The 18,942-nt window shown below is 38.9% G+C and overlaps 1 protein-coding gene, 1 non-coding gene and 1 pseudogene across 17 annotated transcripts in view; 1 reads left to right on the top strand and 2 right to left on the bottom strand.

Moving 5' to 3' along the window:
* The window catches only part of SGK3 (serum/glucocorticoid regulated kinase family member 3), a 155,400-nt gene that overhangs the window by 59,507 nt on the left and 76,951 nt on the right, over positions 1 to 18,942 (top strand). For 9 of the 16 annotated variants that reach the window (XM_081503217.1, XM_081503242.1, XM_081503218.1 and 6 more), the window contains one exon: positions 3,050 to 3,112. The exons of the other annotated variants lie outside the window; for them this stretch is intronic. The gene's annotated coding sequence lies outside the window, so the exon portion shown is untranslated. The remainder of the gene's footprint in view (positions 1 to 3,049; positions 3,113 to 18,942) is intronic. 16 annotated transcript variants of the gene reach the window in all.
* Positions 2,822 to 3,283, bottom strand: LOC145510771 (RNA guanine-N7 methyltransferase-activating subunit-like protein pseudogene; annotated as a pseudogene).
* TRNAC-GCA (transfer RNA cysteine (anticodon GCA)) lies at positions 7,068 to 7,139 on the bottom strand. The gene has a single exon. It is a non-coding gene; the product is annotated as a tRNA-Cys (tRNA).

Below are 18,942 nucleotides of genomic sequence, written 5' to 3'. Positions count from 1 at the left end.
CCCGCCGCCGCCGCCGCCGCGCCCTCCGCGCTCCGCCTCAGGCAATGATCAATTTACTTTCGGTAGGTATGTACTTAGGGGCTAAGTCGTGTGCGACTCTTTGCGACCCCATGGACTGTAGTCCTCCAGGCTCCTCTGTCCCTGGGGATTCTCCAGGCAAGAATACTGGAGTGGGTTGCCTTGCCCTCCTCCAGGGGATCTTCCCGACCCAGGGATCGAACCCAGGTTTCCCGCATTGCAGGCGGATTCTTTACCATCTGAGCCACCAGAGAAGCCCCTTCCTTACGTATGTTTGCCTATTCTGGATATTTCATAAAAAGTGAAATCTTATAGGAATTTGCTAGCGGTCCAGTGGTTAAGACTTGGTGCTTTCCTGCCGTGGCTCGGGTTCAGTCCCTGGTTTAGGGAACTAGGGAGTGCTTGGAAAGCTGCTTGGAGTGGCCAGAAAAAAAGTGGAATCTTACAATATGTGGTCTCTTGTGACTGGTTTGTTTTACTTAGCATAATGTTTTTGAGGTCCATCCACATTGTAGCATATAGTACTTCATTTATTTTTATTGCTGAAAAATATTACAGTTTTTTGAGTATATCATATTTTGCTTATTTATTTATATATTAGTGGATAGTTGGATTGTTTCCACTTTTTGATGATTATTAATAAGGCTGCTGTGCATATTCATGTGCAGTCTTTTGTATGAACATGTATTTTCATTTTTGGGTGTATACCTTGCAGCAGAATTGCTGGGTCATGTGTAATTCAGTATAACTTTTTGAGGAATTGCCAAACTGTTTTCCAGTGTCTGCACTGTTTTCCAGTCCCACCAGCAAGGTTTGAGGGTTCAAGTTTCTCCACATCCTCACCAACATTACTTATCTGTCCTTTTTGGACTTTCATCATTTTAGTGGGTTTGAAGTGGTATGTCACTGAGGTTTTGGTTTTCATTTTCTTAATGGATAATGATATTGAGCATCATTTATGTGCTTGTTGACCATTTGTAACCTTCTTCGGAGAAATGTCTATTCAATTCCTTTACCCATTTTTTAATAGGATTATTTGTCTCTTTTGCTGAATTGTAAGAGTTCTCTATATATTTTGGATGCACAGATTTATATGATTTACAAATATTTCTCCTATTTTGTGGATTTTCTCTTTTACTTTCCTGATGGTTTTCCCTTGAAGCACTAAAGTTTTTAATTTTAATGAAGTTCAGTTAATTTTCTCTTCTGTCACTTGTGCTTTTGATGCCATGTTATTCATCTAAGAAATTATTGCCTAGCCCAAGGTCACAGAGATTTACTACTGTGTTTTCTTCTAAGAACTGTTTTAGTTCTTACTTTTAGGTTTTTGATCTGTTTCAAGTTACCTTTTGGTTATGGTGTGAGGTAGGGGTTCAACTTTATTCATTTGCATGTGGATATTCAGTTGTCCTATGCTGGCATTCATGTTGAAAATCAAATGACCATAATTATAAAGGTTTATTTCTGTACTTTCAATTTTATTCTACCTGTCTTTTTTAAATTTTTATTTTTTGAGGTATAGTTGATTTACAATGTTATATTAGTTTCAGGTGTACAACATAGTAATTCAATACTTTTATAGATTATACTCCATTTAAAGTTATTATAAAATATTAGTTGTATTACCTGGGCTGTCCATTACATCCTGTATCTTATTTATTTTATACCTAGTAGTTTGTACCTCTTAATTCCTTTACCCTATCTTTCCTCTTCTTCCACTGTTCTCTCACTGGTAGCTGGTAGTTTGTTCTCTGTGTCTATGAGACTGTTTCTTTTTTAACTGTACCCATTAGTTTTACTTTATATTTTACTGTTTTTGAGGGAGAATACTTACAAGTATTTTATTTGAATAAAATCATTATAATGGCCATTAAAATGATGGGAAATATGGTGCTCATTCTGAAAGGAAGTTACAGCATCACTGTATTTATAGAAGAGGAGGCAGCAAAGGTGTACATCTGAAGGTGAAATAACATTGTAAACTCAGCCCACATTAAACACCATAAAAGTAAACAGAGTCAAAGTATACCATTATTTACATGTGACTGAAAAGGAAGGGAATATTACAGAGTTAAACTTTTGCATAACGTGTAATGTTTATGTTAGCAAAAGCCCCTGAGCTGTGTAAAATGACTGTGTGCCTTAATCTCACCCACCACTAGATTAAGACACTGAAACTGAGACTGATTCCTTCCTGATTTTACAGCTTTATTCTTGATAACCCTCTAAAAAGACACCAATATGATTGTGAAGATGACTCATACCGATAGAGTAATTACAAAGTACCACATTCACATAACAACAAAAGCCAAACGAAATATACTACGATTGTTTTACCTTTCAATTACTAGTGTGTACAGTACATCATAAGTAGGCATAGTGGTGCATGTAGGAGCTGATTGTACTCCCTGTGTGAAATTTTAGGAATGAGCACATCCGAGTGTAGGGATACTTCCTTATCTTACAAATTAAAAGCAAGCATTTTCTACATAAAATTTTTATTTCTGTGTAAAACAAAGACAGCTCCTGAAGGTCTAACAAGGAAAAAAATATACAACATTCAAAGCACTATTAAGTCATAAAACAAAGATGAATCTGAGTAGAAGTCAAGCAATATAACCCATAACCTTTTTTTAGGGGAGTATTTATTTCCAGCAACTATCATGTCTCTCCAGTAAGATCTAATTTTTAAAAAGTCCCAAGTTCCAAAAAAATTAATAATTCATTTTCTACAATCATAAAACTATGATCAACAGAAAATACAAAGTAAACTTTTGTCATGTTAGCAGAGTAAATAATTTTACTAAAAGTTGCTGACACTTCTATCAGTAGTAGCCATAGGAGGCCTTTGGTTTTAACTATAGGGTCCATATTGATGGGGGTGGTAAAGTTCTTGTCTGTGCTGTGGGTAATTGTTACCCCAGGATCATCCAAGCCATTGATTGGATCAATTGTCACTTGGCCACCCCCGTCTGCTATCCCTACCTCTAAACTGTCTATTATCTTACAACTGATTGCCTCTATTTCTCAGGTTGCCACCAGCTCTGCTGTTCCATTCCTCAACAATCAGAGGAGACTCAGGACGGTGTTTCAGGTATTCTTGGTATTCTTTGTCATCTTCTGTGAATCTGCTGGCAAATATCTCTTCAAAATTTGGAACAGCTTCACAAGTGTCAGTCATTCTGAAATTCCCAGGGATTTGAGGCGGCTGTGGTGTTTAATGTTTAGATTGTGTAGATCTCTGGTCCAGGGTGCTGGCAGAGGACCTCTGTGTACACTCCTTCAGCTGTCCCAGGTAGCAGTTAGTTTTACTTTTTAGCTGCCACATATAAATGGAAAGCTCTTTCTGTCTTAATGCCAGTGCCACACTATGTTAACTAGCTTAGTGTGGCTTTGTAGTAAGTTTTACAAACAGGACGTATGAGTCCTCCAACTTTGTTCTTCCTTTTCAAGATCACTGTCTTATTTTGGGTCAGTTGCATTTCTATATGAATTTTAGGATCAGCTTGTCAGTTTATGATTGAGGGCAGAAGGAGAAGGGGACAACAGAGAATGAGATGGTTGGATGGCATCACTGACTCAGTGGACATGGGTTTGGGTAGACTCTGGCAGTTGGTGATGGACAGGGAGCCCTGGTGTGCTGCGGTTCATGGGGTCACAAAGAGTCGGACACGACTGAGCGACTAAACTGAAACTGAACTGACTGTCAGTTTATGAAAAAAATGGCAAGGAATTTTGATAGGGATTGGATTCACTCTGTAGATCAATTTGGAAAGTACTGCCATCTTACCAGTATTTAGTCTTCAGATCCATGAACCTGGGTTGTTTTTCCATATCTTAAGTCTTCTGTAATTTTTTTAAAATTTATTTTTACTTTTAGCTGTGCTGGGTCTTCTTTGCTCTGTTTGGGCTTTCTCTAGTTGGTGAGTGGGGGTTACTCATTGTTGCAGTGTGTGGGCTTCTCATTGTGGTGGCTTCTCTTGCTGTGGAGCACAGGCTCTAGGGTGCACGGGCTTTAGTAACTGCAGCACACAGGCTCAGTGGGTGTGGCTCATGGGCTCTAGAGCACAGGCTCAGTAGTTGTGGCGCATTAACTTAGTTGCTCCATGGCATGTGGAATCTTCCTGGACCAGGGATCAAACCTATGTCCCCTGCATTGGCAGTTGGACTCTCATTCACCAGGGAAGTCCTATAATTTCTTCTAACGATTTTCTATAGTTTTCAGTGTGCAAATCTTGCACTTCTTCATTAAAATTTATTCCTAAGTATTTTATTCTTTTTGATGCTGTTGTTAATGGAATTATTTTCTTAATTCATTTAATGTTTACTCATGCTATTGTACTTGATATTTTAATTGAGTATAATTTATATAACAATATATTAGTACAATGATTTTTGATTTTGAACTTGTATTCTTCATTCTTTTTAAAAATTTTTTATCTTTAAAAACTTTTAATTGGAGGATAATTGCTTTACACTGTTGTGTTAATTCGGAGAAGGCAATGGCACCCCACTCCAGTACTCTTGCCTGGAAAATCCCATGGGTGGAGGAGCCTGGTAGGCTGCAGACCCATGGGGTCGCTAGGAGTCGGACATGACTGAGCGACTTCACTTTCACTTTTCCCTTTCATGCACTGGAGAAGGAAATGGCAACCCACTCCAGTATTCTTGCCTGGAGAATCCCAGGGACGACGGAGCCTGGTGGGCTGCCATCTATGGGGTCGCACAGAGTCGGACACGACTGAAGCGACTTAGCAGTAGCAGTAGTAGCAGTTGTGTTAATTTCTGCTGTAAAACAATGTGAATCAGCCATATGTATACATATATCCCCTCCATCTTGAGCCTCCCTCTCACTCTTCCATCTCACCTCTCTAGGTCATCACAGAGCACTGGGCGAAGCTCCTTGTGTTATCCAGCAGCTTCCCACTAGCTATCTATTTTACACATACTAGTATTCACACTTGTTGAACTTATTTATTAGTTTGAATAGTTTTTTTGGAGAGGTGATTAGGATTTTTTATACAGTCAGTGCTCCATATCTGGGAGTTTTGCATCCCCAGATACAGAGGGTGGATTGGATTCATGTACTGTTTTATATAAGGGCTTCTGGGTCCAATTTGGTATCTGCAGGGCCTCCTGGAACCAATCCTCTATGCGTACTAAGAGACCACTGTATGTAAGATCTTATCATCTGCTCATAGAGATAGTTTTGCTTCTTCCTTATCAAGCTTTTAATCAAAATTTTATAATTTTTTTCTTTTTATAGTTTTTTTCTTTCCTGGTTGCCCTGGCTAGAACCTTCAGTGTTAAAGAGAAGCCTTGTCTCATTCCTAGTCTCAGGGAAGAGCACTCAGTCTTTCACTATTACATGTAATGTTAGCTGTGGTTTATTTGTAGACGCCTCTTATTAGCTTGAGGAAATCCTATTCTATTCGAAGCTTATTATGTTTTTATAATTAAAGAGTGTTAAATTTAGTCAAATGCCTTTTCTGCATTCATTGAGATGATTGTGTGATTTTCGTCCTTCATTCTGGTAATACAATATATTACATTGATTGGTTTTCAGATGATAAACCAACTTTGAATTCCTGGGATAAATCATATTTGGCCATGCTCTATAATCCTTTTCATATGTTCCTGGATTTGGTTTGCTGGTATTTTGTTGAGGGTTTTTGCACCTATATTGATCTATAACTTTCTTTTTTGTGTGTGATATCTTCATTTGGGTTTGGTATCAAGCTGATACTGGCCTCGTTGATGAGTTCTTTTCTTTTCTTTTCTGTGGACAGTGGGAGATTTTGTGAAGGATTGGTATTAATTTTTCTTCAAATATTTGGTAGAAGTCACCAGTGAAGCCACCTGGACTTGGGCTTTTCTTTGTGACACTGTTTTTTTAAATTGCTAGTTCAGTTTCTTTACTTGTTATGTATATATTCAGTTTAGTTCAGTTAAGTTCAGTCGCTCAGTCGTTTGCGACCCCATGAACCACAGCACGCCAGGCCTCCCTGTCCATCACCAATTCCCGCAGTTTACTCAAACTCATGTCCATTGAGTCAGTGATGCCGTCCAGCCATCTCATCCTCTGTTGTCCCCTTCTCTTGCCTTCAATCTTTCCCAGCATCAGGGTCTTTTCAAATGAGTTAATTCTTCAAATCAGGTGGCCAAAGTATTGGAGTAGTCTTCTTTTATTCTTGATCAGTCTAGGTAAAGTTTTTCCAATTTTGTTAAAATTATTTTGAAGAACTAACTTTTCATTCCATTGATTTTCTCTGTTGTTTTTCTATTCTGTATTTCATTGATTTCCGGTCTAGTCATTATTACTTTCTTCCTTCTGGGGTGGTGGGGAACACCAGTTCAGGAGAAAGCATAGATCAAAGAACAGACATCAACTACAGACAGACGAATCAAAAAGAATGTGATAGTGGAAAACGTATAGAAATAGAAGAAGGAAGAGGAGGAAGTACTACTGAAGTCTTTATCAGTCCTTGGCAGAGAGGCCAGTACCCAGAAATGCACTCCTAGGCTTTCTAAATCTATATATGCCTCTGGGACGGAAATTCCTGAGAGTTAAGTGTATTGTTGGAACACAGCCTCTTCTGTAGTGTAGTTATTGTAGTAATTGAATTACCTCTTTCCATTTAGTTCCTGTAGCATGCTGTTTTGGAAACACTGAATGTCCCAAAGAGTAAATGTGATTCTTTTATTAAAATCTTTTTAGCTGACTTAGGGAATAGATAATAGATGTGAAAATGCTTGCCATAGTTAAGGGCACAAAGTAGGCACTTGATAAATGTTGGCTGATATTAACTTGTCCATAACATTCTATAGTATTTAATAGCCTACACTAGGGAATTTTCAGTGCCTAGGTTATAGTGTTTGATCTGCCAGTAATTTATTAAATGATCCTTAAGTGAAAGTGAAAGTGAAGTCGCTCAGTCGTGTCCAACTCTTTTCGACCTCATGGACTGTAGCCTACCAGGCTCCTCAGTGCATGGAATTTTCCAGGCAAGAGTACTGGAGTGGGTTGCCGTTTCCTTCTCCAGGGGATCTTCCCAACCCAGGGATTGAACCTGGGTCTCCTGCATTGCAGGCAGACGCTTTACCGTCTGAGCCACCAAGGAAGCCCAAATGATCCTTAGCCAGTGACTTTATTTTCCTTGACTTTAAATTACTCAAAGTTCTATGTACCTCTAAAGTATTACAGTTCTATTCATGTAGAAAAAAGGCTTTAACTATAGATTCTTCTTTTAATAGAGGTGGAAGTTATTATTTTTGTTCTCAACTTTTACAATTTTGACTAGGGTACACTGTGTGAATAAGATTCTTTATAGCATTATCTAAAGCCAGCCACTGATTTGTTTGAAAACAAAGGGTTTCTTTGCAGTGTTATTTAGCCTGCCGTTGCCTTGAGTCCAAGAATTATTCTACGCTAATCAGAGAACAGTAATGCAGTTGTATTTAAATTTAGAGTTCCACCGTCATTCACAGAGATGAATCGGGGTGAACAAGTACTTATAACTTTGCAAAAGTTCTAAATGTATTGGTGGAATTCTCTGCAGGAATCATAGAGAAAAGCAGATTGGAAGCTTGGCTGAGATTGTAAGAGGCTGTTGGAGAAACTGTCATTGCCTTTTGTTGTATTTGTTTTCTGAATCTGTGTGATTTTTAATAAAAAAAAATTCATGGTCATGTAGATTTTAGAAGCATTCTTGCCATTTTGAAATGTTGATATATGGTGTGACAGACAGTGAGACTGTGTGGTTGGTTTCCTTCGCTTTTAAAGGAAGCCAATGCCTGACTTTCAAATGCTGTGCAGAATCAAAAATCAAAACTCCCTTGTTTTCCTTTACACTCACTGCATCTGATACTGACACTTGTGTATTCTGGTTCCCACATGGGTGCTAGTTTTTCCCACACCAGCCAAACCTAAGACACGAGCTGGATGTCCTATAGTTTAACTCAGTGTTGACACTGTCTTCTTGGAGCTCCCACAGGTTAGGGGTTCAGTTCTGTATACCTGTACTCCCACCCTTCAACTGCCAATTGCAAATCCAGGCTGTTACCTGGGCTTCTGACCAGAGGCTATAAATCATTTTTCCACCATTCCTTTGGGTTCAATTAATTTGCTAAGTGGCTCTCAGTACACAGGAAAACAGTTTACTTACTAGATTACCTCCAGGTGTACCAACTTGGAAGCTCTCCGAACCTCTCCTAGGATTTTTTTGGCGGCTTTGTTGCCTAGGCACGGTTGATTAAATCATTGACCATTGGTGATCAACTGAACCACCAGCCCCTTTCCCCTCCCGGGAGGTAAGGGGAACTAAAATCTCCAAGTTTCTAATTAATCAGATTGATTGTCCTGGCAACCACCTCCCAGTCTTAAATTACCTCGGGGCTTTCTGAGAGTCACTGCATTAATATAAACTCAGGTGTGACTTAAAGAGACTTATTATATGAATAACAAAAGATACCTATTTCACCTTTATCTCTCTTATCACTTAGGAAATTTCAAGGGTTTTAGAAGCTCTGTACCAGAAACAGACGGACCGAATGTGTGTGTGTGTGTATATATGTATATACATGAAAGTGAAAGTTAAACACTACATTTAAAATTGAAGTGACGTGTTCATCACTTAGTCATATCCAACTCTTTGTGACCCCATGGACTGTAGCCTGCCAGGCTCCTCTGTCCATGGAATTTTCCAGGCAGGAATACTGGAGTGGGTTGCCATTTCTTTCTCCAGGGGATCTTCCTGACCCAGGATTTAACGTTGGTCTCCTGCATTACAGGCAGATTCTTTACCATCTGAGCCACCAGGGAAGCCCTGTTTATCCCGCAGTATAATTAAATAAGAGCTGTAACCACCTTATGTGAAGCCCATTTAAATATATCAATTTTTATATTTATTTATATTTATTTGTATATCTTATAAATATGTAAATGTATATTTATATATCTTAATAAAAATCACAATCTCATAGTACTGTACCTTACTTAAAAATTATTAAAGTTATGAGAACTAAAACAGTTTTTTTCTACCTCTATTAAAAAAATACACTTTAAATATCCATCTGAGCTTTCATGGGAAAACCAGGAGGCAATCATCCAAGTGTAACTGTGGGCTTTTCTTTTTTTTAATTTTAAATTCTTGCTATTAAAGTTCATTTACCATAATTCTGTGTACACAGAATTATGTTCAAACTTAAGTTCAGTTTTAAAAGGAGGGAAAAGTGGCAAACAAATTGTGAAACAGTAACTTAGGTAATGGATGTTGGTAATGAGTCATTACGGTTTGTTGTGTAAGTATGCACAGAAATGGGAGGCTCTATCAGGCATGCATCATGCATGCTAAGTCACTTCAGTTGTGTCCAACTCTTTGCAATCCTATGGACTATAGCTTGTCAGGCTTCTCTGTCATGGAATTTTCCAGGCAAGAATACTGGAGTGGGTTGCCATGCCCTCTTCCAGGGATCTTCCCGATGCAGGGATCGAACCTATGTCTCTTAAGTCTCCTGAATTGGCAGGCAGGTTCTTTACTGATAGCTCCATCTGGGAAGCTCTATCAGGCACACAGCTCTCCTAAAATAACAGATTCCGCAAATCCTTAATGAAAAGGACGGTGTCCATGTTCCATGGAAGTCACTTCTCATGTACTTTCTAATCATTAAAACATAAAGCCTGGGTCACTTGGAAAAGGTTTTGGGTAAGTGGTTGTGTTGAAAACTAGGTATTTGTAGGGTAATTCTCCTCTGCTCTACCCTGGTCACCATTTGCTCTTAAACCTTTCTGGGACCCGCCTGATCTAGCCCTGTCTTTGTGGGTAGGATTGACTTTCAGACTTGTTTTTCTTGATTAAAAAAAAAAAATGCAGGAATAATAAGCAAGGAGCACTTTCTCATTTCCTCTGAGGTAGTTTGCTACAGACGTAAAATTTTCAACTTAGAAAGCAATTTTATTTTATTGTCTGTCATTAAAGTTTACCACTCAGGTTTCAATTTTTATGTTTCTCTTACAATTAAAGCAGAATGAGTCTTTGGACTGTGGTATTTAATAGAACCTTTAATAGAATCTTTAAACTTCAGCGTAATTATATGTAAAAATAGAATGTTTATTTAAAATGTGTATGTTATAAAATGGAATGAGTATCATTGACAGGCATTGTTGTATACAGAAGTAGCAGGTTGCCTCTGGTGACTCATCTATTTTCAATTCCTGTGACAGGTTATACTAATAGTGGCTAAGAATGGGGGTCTGGATGACTCCAGACCATAGTTCAAATAGTGGTTCATCAGTCACTTCGTGTAGAAACTAACTGAGCCTTTGTAGTTGACTGGTCACCTCACATCTTTAAAAATAGACTAAAAAATGGAGGAAAAAATTTACCCTCATTCTATCCTACATACCAGGAGAGGCTAATCTTCTCAAAGCTCTTTTTAAAAATTGCATGCCTACATTTCTTAACCTACAGTAGCTCTTTATGAGTTCAAGTCCAAACTCCTCACCCCATCCTACCTATCTAGACTGCTTTTGGGCAGCGCTTCTACAGAATCAGTCTGTACAGATAGATCTGTTTACTTCATGGGCATAGGAGGCAGGAAATATGGATTAGTTGTTCTCCTTTGGAGCAGATTTTGACTTTTCAAATCTAGACTTTAGCATCAGTGTATAGACTTTAAAGGTGTGTGTTGGTACACTAAACAAAATCTTAGTATTCACTAAACATTTATTGAATCCTGGACTGTGAAGTCAAGTAGGCTTTAGGAAGCATTACTACAAACAAAGCTAGTATAGGTGATGGAATTCCAGCTGAGCTATTTCAAATCCTGAAAGGTGATGCTGTGAAAGTGCTGCACTCAATATGCCAGCTAATTTGGAAAACTTAGAAATGGTCACAAGACTGGAAAAGGTCAGTTTTCATTCTAATAACAAAGAAAGGCAATGCCAAAAAATGTTCAAACTACCGTACAGTTGTACTCATTTCACATGCTAGTAAGGTAATGCTCAAAATCCTTCAAGCTAGGCTTCAACAGTAGTGAACCAAGAACTTCTAGATGTACAAAATGGATTTAGAAAAGGCAGAGGAACCAGAGATCAAATTGCAGACATCAGTTGGATCATAGAAAAAGCAAAGGAATTCCAGATAAACATCTACTTCTGTTTCATTGACTATGCTAAAGCCTTTGTGTGGATCACAACAAACTGTGGAAAATTCTTAAAGAGATGGGACTACCAGACCACCTTACCTGCCTCCTGTGAAACCTGTATGCAGGTCAAGAAGCAACAGTTAGAACCAAACATGCAACAACGGACTGGATCAAAATTGGGAAAGGAGTATGTCAAGGCTGTATATTGTCACCTTGCTTATTTAACTTATATGCAAGTACATCATGTGAAGGGCATGTGTTAAAAATGGAATAAAAGTTCTGTAATCTGGATGGAGCTTGTTAAAGATGGAGACCATCACAGATTTCATTGGCAGCCTCTCTTTTCTCAGGACCATATAGTTTTCCCAGGTAAGAAGCTTCTCATCTCGGGCCTGTTGTTGCCCTAAAGCCTGAGCCTCTTCTCAGGTCCTGAGGGCTAGGTCAGTGGGCTCCTGCCTGGCACCCCTCTCAGGCCCTCAGGTTTCCCCCTCTGCCACTCTGCCTGCTTCCTGCTCCTCCATAGGCTTTCTGTCTTCAAGTAGGATGATGTTTGTGTTGTGTCTTCCCTATTTTGAGGTGATTTCTGAGAAGAGGTGAAACATCTTTACGCCAACATTTTAAAACCAGAAATTCCTTCTTGAACTTTTCAATTCACAAGTTTCTCTGTATACATCATTTAAAAAATGGAGGGAATATGCTGTTGTTTCTCCCACATGGGGATGTTGAGACCTAATCAGTGTTAATGCTTTTATGAAGATGAAATCTTTGAGAAAGTATTAACTGGCATGCTGTTTCCAGAGAGCATAGAAGGAATGCTATATATATTTTTAGATTACCTTATGTGGTTTACTATTTCAAAAAAAATAAGAAAATTTAAATTTTGGTAGGCCAGTCTTTGTTGGTCTCTCATGGTCAATTCAGATATCCAGTGTATGACATCAGGAGATGATTCGTAATATGAAGCATGCTGAATCTTTGTGAAAGTTGTTAGTTCTCATGATATTAAAGTGTGAAGTTTACTTTTAAAATAGACTGTTTTATTGCCTAACCTCATTTTAATGTTCTTATTCTTTTTGAGCATATGACCATGGTTTTTCCTCTTAGTAAGTTCAATAAGATTTCTTACAGAGTAATGCTTACAAATAAAAGACTGTTTTTAAGTAATTTAAACAGCCATACAGTTTTTTAATTAAAGGGCACAGAATGCCTGTTTTTGAAAGTCCAGGTCTCGACTAGTAAGAGAATGGGGGTGGGGGTGGGGAGACTGAGATCCAGTGTGGTGCCATGTTCTGGAATAATGGTCTTAAGTTCTTTGACATGTGTGCTCCTTTAGGATAAAGCTAAAAAGCCTCTTGTCTTTCAAACTTTTAGCCACTTAGAAGTTCAGTTTTTTAAAAAGCTGTTATCAAAAATTAATGCGGGTGTTTTACAGCATAACATGGACAGAGGAGCCAGGCGGGCTACAGTCCATGGGGTTGCCAAAGAGTCAGACATGACTTAGCAACCAAACAACAACAAAAAATGGCAGATAGAACACAAGCGTAAGTGTTGGACTTGAGCCCCAGCTCTGCCAGTTGCTACGCGAATCTGAACAAGTCAGTATTTCATTTCCTGGATCTGTAAAATGGAGTTCATAAGGTTTCCTCGTAGGGATTCCATGAGAGAATGCATGTGAAGTCCTTAGTACAATAGTAGCTCCTTCTGTTGAGGTATGTGAAGAATCTGGCAAGCACCCTTTCCTCCTACTGTCCTCCTACTTACTCAGGATGTTCTGCAGAGTCAAAACTACCAGCAGGAAGTTATATAATATAGATCCTTTCTTCTACTAATTCATAGAAGATTTAATTTGGAGATAGTTTTGGTAAATTAAAAACACCACTGCCACTAAAGTAATATTTATGCCCAGAGCTTTCTAAAGAGTCAATCCTGTCTGTGCTGAATTAGCAACCTATAAAAACAGTAGTGAGTTTCTGGAGGAACTCCAAATTTTTGGAATAATTTATTTCCGAGGCTACTCAGGGTTTTGGGGATTACCAAGGAATGTGTCAAGCCTTGATAGATTCTTCCTTTTTCTGTTAATGTGCTGTAAGTATGCTGGGCTCATCCTGCCTGTGGGGCAAGCTTTGTTCAGACTGTTGTTGGTATCGCCAGCATCGCTATCCCCCTGGGCTTGACGTAATGCCTACTCACGCTTGTGACCCATAGGACCAGTGCAGCCCTGCCCTGACTTGCATTTTCCTGTAACACCACTGATTTTAAGATCAATAAACTCGCTACTCTGACAAGTAAAAGGAGCATACTCATCAATTTTAATTGTGAAAACTGCCTACATTCTATGGTCATTAATTTGTCTGGGTTACTTTTACAGAGATGATAGACTCATCAATTTGAAACCTGTCATGTCAGAGTTGGCCATTAGGGATTTCTGACTTTGCTATTAATTATTTCCAGTGAAACTCTCAGTAGATATCCCTGTTGTATGAATGCTTATAAGAGAGAATGGTGAAAAAAATATGAAGTAAGGGATGGATCTATTTTGTATTGTTCAGAAAGTTATTCTGAATAATATACTTTCTGAAATTAGTTACCTTTGGTCACCATATAACTGAATGGGCAAAATTTTATTTGTTTCATCTGATAGAAAAGTTACTATTTCGGTTGTTTTATCTGGAAGACTTATTCTAAATTTTGAAGGTAGATAATACACAACATTATAGATCCATTTCTTATTATACTATCAGTCTCCTTGTATGCTTTTTTATTTAAAAAATAAAAGATTTAATATTCCAGGGATATAGTGGACTTAGATTTGAATTATTTAAAATATTTTTGTAAACTGTTCATTCCTTTTTTTAACATACTTTTAAACATATTAAGAAGCAATTCATAGCATGTATACATAGTATAGAGAATAACAACAAAACAAATATTCAAGTATCTATCACCCAGTTCAAGAAACAGAATATTAGCAATCCATTCCCCATTGCCCTTCCCCAATTCAGTTTACCTACCTCTGTCCCTAGAGTAACCATGACAAAACTTTGTATTTGTATTGTCCCTTGACTTTTTGTAAAACTAATTCTTGTTTATCCCTAAACAATAAATTGTTGAACTTTTTCATTTTTGAAACTTGAACAAATGGAATAACTTCTCCTGATACTTACTTTTAATATAATCAAACACTGTGACGTTCACCCATGTTGATGTATACAGATATTCATTAATTTTCAATTCCATATAATATTCCACAATTCAGTTACCTGTTCTTCTCTTGATGGACTTTTGAGTCATGGCTAGATTTTGGCTAGTACAAACGTTAACTTTTTTAAGAAATTTGTTTGATATGGATTATTTTTTTAAAAAGACTTTATTGAATTTGTTACAATATTGCTTCTGGTTTATGTTTTGGTTTTATTTATGTTTTTGGCTGTAGGATCTTAGCTCCCTGAGCAGGGATCAAATCTGTACTCCCTGCATTGGAAGGCAAAGTCTTAACCACTGGACCACCAGGGAAGTCCCAAACATTGACTTCTTATATATGTGTCCCATGAGCCAAAGTGGAATTGCTAGGCAAATTGCTTAATCTTTGAATTTCATGAAAAATGCATTTGCTTTTCTTTGAATTTGAGGATTTGAGATTGAGATCATTTATTTCAAATCAAATAAATTTGTATAATTTATCTCAAAATTATACAAATTGATGTTTGTATCAATTTTAGCAGTTTTTCTAGGAAAATTGTTTGCTTTTGAAATTAGAGATAATTGATTTATTAAAAAAAGATCAGGAAGTGAGAAATTCCTGGTTATTTATATATGTTTATATTACAGATGTGAGGACTTCTATCCAACATGGAGCTGGTGGTAAAGAACCTGCCTGCCAATGCAGGAGATGTAAGAGACATGGGTTCAATCCCTGAGTTGGGAGGATCCGCTTGAAGGAGGGTATGGCAACCCCCTCCAGTGTTCTGGCCTGGAGGATTCTATGGACAGAGGAGCCTGAAGCGACTTAGCGTATACATAGTTGTGGAGATATAGATATATAAATAAAATAAGATAGAATCAATTTCAGAAATCAGAATGTAAATTAATAATAATGGCTAACTTTTATTGAATATATACAAAACAGAATGACTGTCCTGGTGTGTGCCACATGAATAACTGAATATCAGCCACTGCCTGGAAGTAGTTTTGTGTGTGTGTGCGTGTAAATATCTGAATATGGAAAGTGAAAAAATTGCCGTCAGACTTCTTGATTTGGGGATAAAAGAGGAATTTTCTGTTTATTCATCCTGTTTTGATTCCCAGTGCATCTTCTACTATCTGGAAGTAAGATGGGCTATAAGAGGCTGAATTAATTTTTCACTGTGATGCTGAAAATGATACAAATTCAGGAAAAGATGAGTCAATAATAGCTATCATAATTGTCAACTTCACCATTAGTGTTTATCACCAGTGCTTTCCTCTGTATATATTTGAGAATGTTTTATAAGTGAAATTTTGTGCATTTCTGATATAATGCCCTCTCTTCTGAAAAGTCCTTGTTTTACAACAATGTAAAATTCACTTTCTTTCTAGATTTCTTTCCTTCCTCCCTGCCTCCTTTCTTAAGACATTATGTTTGCCCTTGCCTGGGCCAGCCACCTGTTTATGTGGCTTAATAAAACAAAAACGGGCAGTGGTTGGGGAGGAGAGGGTAGAATATTTCAGGCAGAGAAAGTGTGCAGCATGCATTTTATAGAGAAACACAAGTAGCTTTTCCCAGAAAGAGAGGAGGATGTTGCTGGAGGGCTGGGAGAAGAAAACCCAGGTGCTCCCACCACAGGGATGCTGAGGGAGATAAAGTCTGATGGCCACTCTGTTTTAGGTAAGACTGCGGGCAGTGCTGAGGGAGACAGAGAAGAAAGGGATGAGGGGGTTGAGGTGAGTGGGAATCACAGGTTTCTGAGATGGTCCAGCATGGAAAAGCTCTGATAATTACACAGCATTAGAAGATATAGCTGGGCTTCCCTGGTGGCTCGGATGGCAAAGAATCCACCTGCAATGCGGGAGACCTGGGTTCGATCCCTGGGTTGGGAAGATCCCCTGGAGGAGGGCATAGCAACCCACTCCAGTATTCTTTCCTGGAGTATCCCTTGGACAGAGAAGCCTGGCAGGCTACACTTCATAGGATTGAAAAGAGTTGGACATGACCGAGCAACTAAGCACACACACAGAGAAAAGAAATAGCTAATGCTTACTCAGGGCTTGGTTTGTTTCAGGTACTAAGTATCTTACAGATGTTATCACATTTATTATCTCGGCAACCACAAGAGATAGATACCATTATTTTCTCCATTTTACAGATGAGGAAATAAAGAAAATAATACTTGGGACATCCCTGCCACTCTAGTGGTTAAGACTTTGCCTTCCGATGCAATCCCTGGTTGGGGAGCTAAGATCCTACATGCTTCGTGGCCAAAAGTCCAAAACATAAAACAGAAGCAGTATTGTAACAGATTCATTAAAGACTTTGAAAAATGGTCGACATTAAAAAAGTCCAAAAAAAACAGAAAAAAGAAATTAATACTTACCCAAAGTTACACAGTTCCTAAGAGGCAGAAGCCAAAACCCTGTAGGTTCTATGGGACCCTTCACTCTTTACCTCTGCAATGAATACATTTCTGCCTGTGACTTCACGTGACACTCACAACCACCTCTCTGGCATTATTATCCCCAGGTGAGTCATGTGGGTGGTCAAGATACATGGTTAGGCAATGTGTAGGAGAGGACAACTAAAGATTTAAAGATTATAAATTGCTGAGTCTTTTCTTTTCCCCCACATTACATACTTTTCTGACTTCAAAATAAAATAAAGGGAAAAATTGTGATCCCACCCCTTCTCCATACCCCAGAAATATTCTAACCATTCATTTGTATCTTCGTTTTTTGAATTCAAATGCACTTCCCCTAGAAGTGGGTTGCCATTTCAGAAGTCATGGATATCACTTCTTAATCCCTAACCAAATTGAGACAGTTATTAATAGTGGTTCTAGACTTCAGATGCCCTTACAACCCATTGAACTCCAGTTGCCCTCAGAGCCCCTGAGGCTTTGGAAAGTGGGAGTGACTCTTTAGGGCTTTCCTGGTGGCTCAGAGGGTAAAGAACCACCTGCAATACAGGAGACCCAGATTCGATCCCTGGGTCGGGAAGATTCCCTGGAGAAGGGAATGGCTACCCACTCCAGTATTCTTGCCTGGATAATCCCATGGACAGAGAAGCCTGGTGGACTATAGTCCATGGTGTTGCAAAGAGTCAGGTACGACTAAGCAACTAAGCACACAGTGACTCTTTAAAGTTTTGTTTGGTTAGTGTGAGAAAACACTATGGAAGCCTGGCTCTCCTAGAGCGTCAGTAGAATTGACTGTAAAGGTGGCACTGACCTTTCCATCAAAAGTAGACAAGGCTCCCCGTAGCATGGGGCAGAGTTGGTTTGTATCTTTGGGACATTCAAAGATCAGGGTTTTTCTGTGTAAATTGTGACAAGTTTTGACTTTTAGATAATTTCTGCATTTTCAGATGAAGAATGAGAGATAAAGTAAAAGAAGGAACATTGCCTAATTTTTATATTGCTAGTTAGTGACTGGGCCTGGGCTAGAGTTAAGTCTCTGCCCCCTTATCCTAGTGCTCAAGTGGGATTAAAGCCAGTGAGACTTTACTGCCTTTTTCTGGTGCATCATGAAAGGCAGCCACCTCATTACTCAGAATGCTTCCTAGGCAGCCTTGTAGACCTGCAGCCTTCATTGGTGATACCCTTTATGCTGTGATGCCAACAGTGTTCCCTGATTCACTCATTGAGGGACCCTAGGATATCACGCATGCACAGTCCCTGCCCCGAAGTGCTTAGGGTTTGGTGGGAGAGACAGTCATAAAACAATCAATACCGTGTGTTTAATTATATTTGTATGATAAACAACACATAGGATAAATTGTTGTTGTTCAGTTGCTAAGTCATGTCTGACTCTTTGTGACCCCATGGACTGCAGCACACCAGGCTTCCCTGTCCTTTACTATCTCCTGGAGTTTGCTCAAACTCATGTCCGTTGAGTCGATGATGCCATCCAACCATCTCATCCTCTGTCTCCCGTTTCTCCTCCTGCCCTCAATCTTTCCTAGCATCAGAGTCTTTTCCACTGAGTCAGTCCTTCGTATCAGGTGGCCAAAGTATTGGAGCTTCAGCTTCAGCATCAGTCCTTTCAATGAATATTCAGGTTTGATTTCCTCTAGAATTGACTGGTCTGATAAGTAGTGGATGCTGTTGAAATGTAACAGGGGCCCTAAACTGAGTCCAGGTTCAAGGGCAGCTTCTCTAAGGAAGTCTGATTCAGATTCCCAAAGGGTTAGTGGGAGGAGTTAGCCAAGTTTTGTGCACTGAATTGTGCCCCCTTCGCAATTCATATGCTGAAGACCTAACTCCCAGTACCTCATAATGTGACTTTATTTGAAGAGAGGCTATTTAAAGACGTAATTAAGGCTACATGAGACCATTAGGGTGGGCCCTAAGCCAATATGGCTGGTGTCTCTAAAAGAAGTTAGGACACAGACACACAGAAGGACCACGTGGAGACGCAGGGAGAAGACATCTGTCTACAAGCCAAGGAGAGCGGCCTCAGAAGCCACCAACCCTGCAGACACCTCGATCTTGCACGTCTAGCCTCCAGAATTGTGAGAAAATAAATTCCTGTTGTTTAAGCCATCCCATCTGTGGCGCTTTGTTATCGCGGCCCTGTTGACTAATAGGC

This window comes from Giraffa tippelskirchi, chromosome 6, assembly GCF_054371585.1.
Source record: "Giraffa tippelskirchi isolate mGirTip1 chromosome 6, T2T-mGirTip1v1.2.pri, whole genome shotgun sequence".
NCBI lineage: Eukaryota > Metazoa > Chordata > Mammalia > Artiodactyla > Giraffidae > Giraffa > Giraffa tippelskirchi.
Note: the sequence above shows the minus strand (reverse complement) of the source record. Positions and strands in the feature narration are given on the sequence as shown.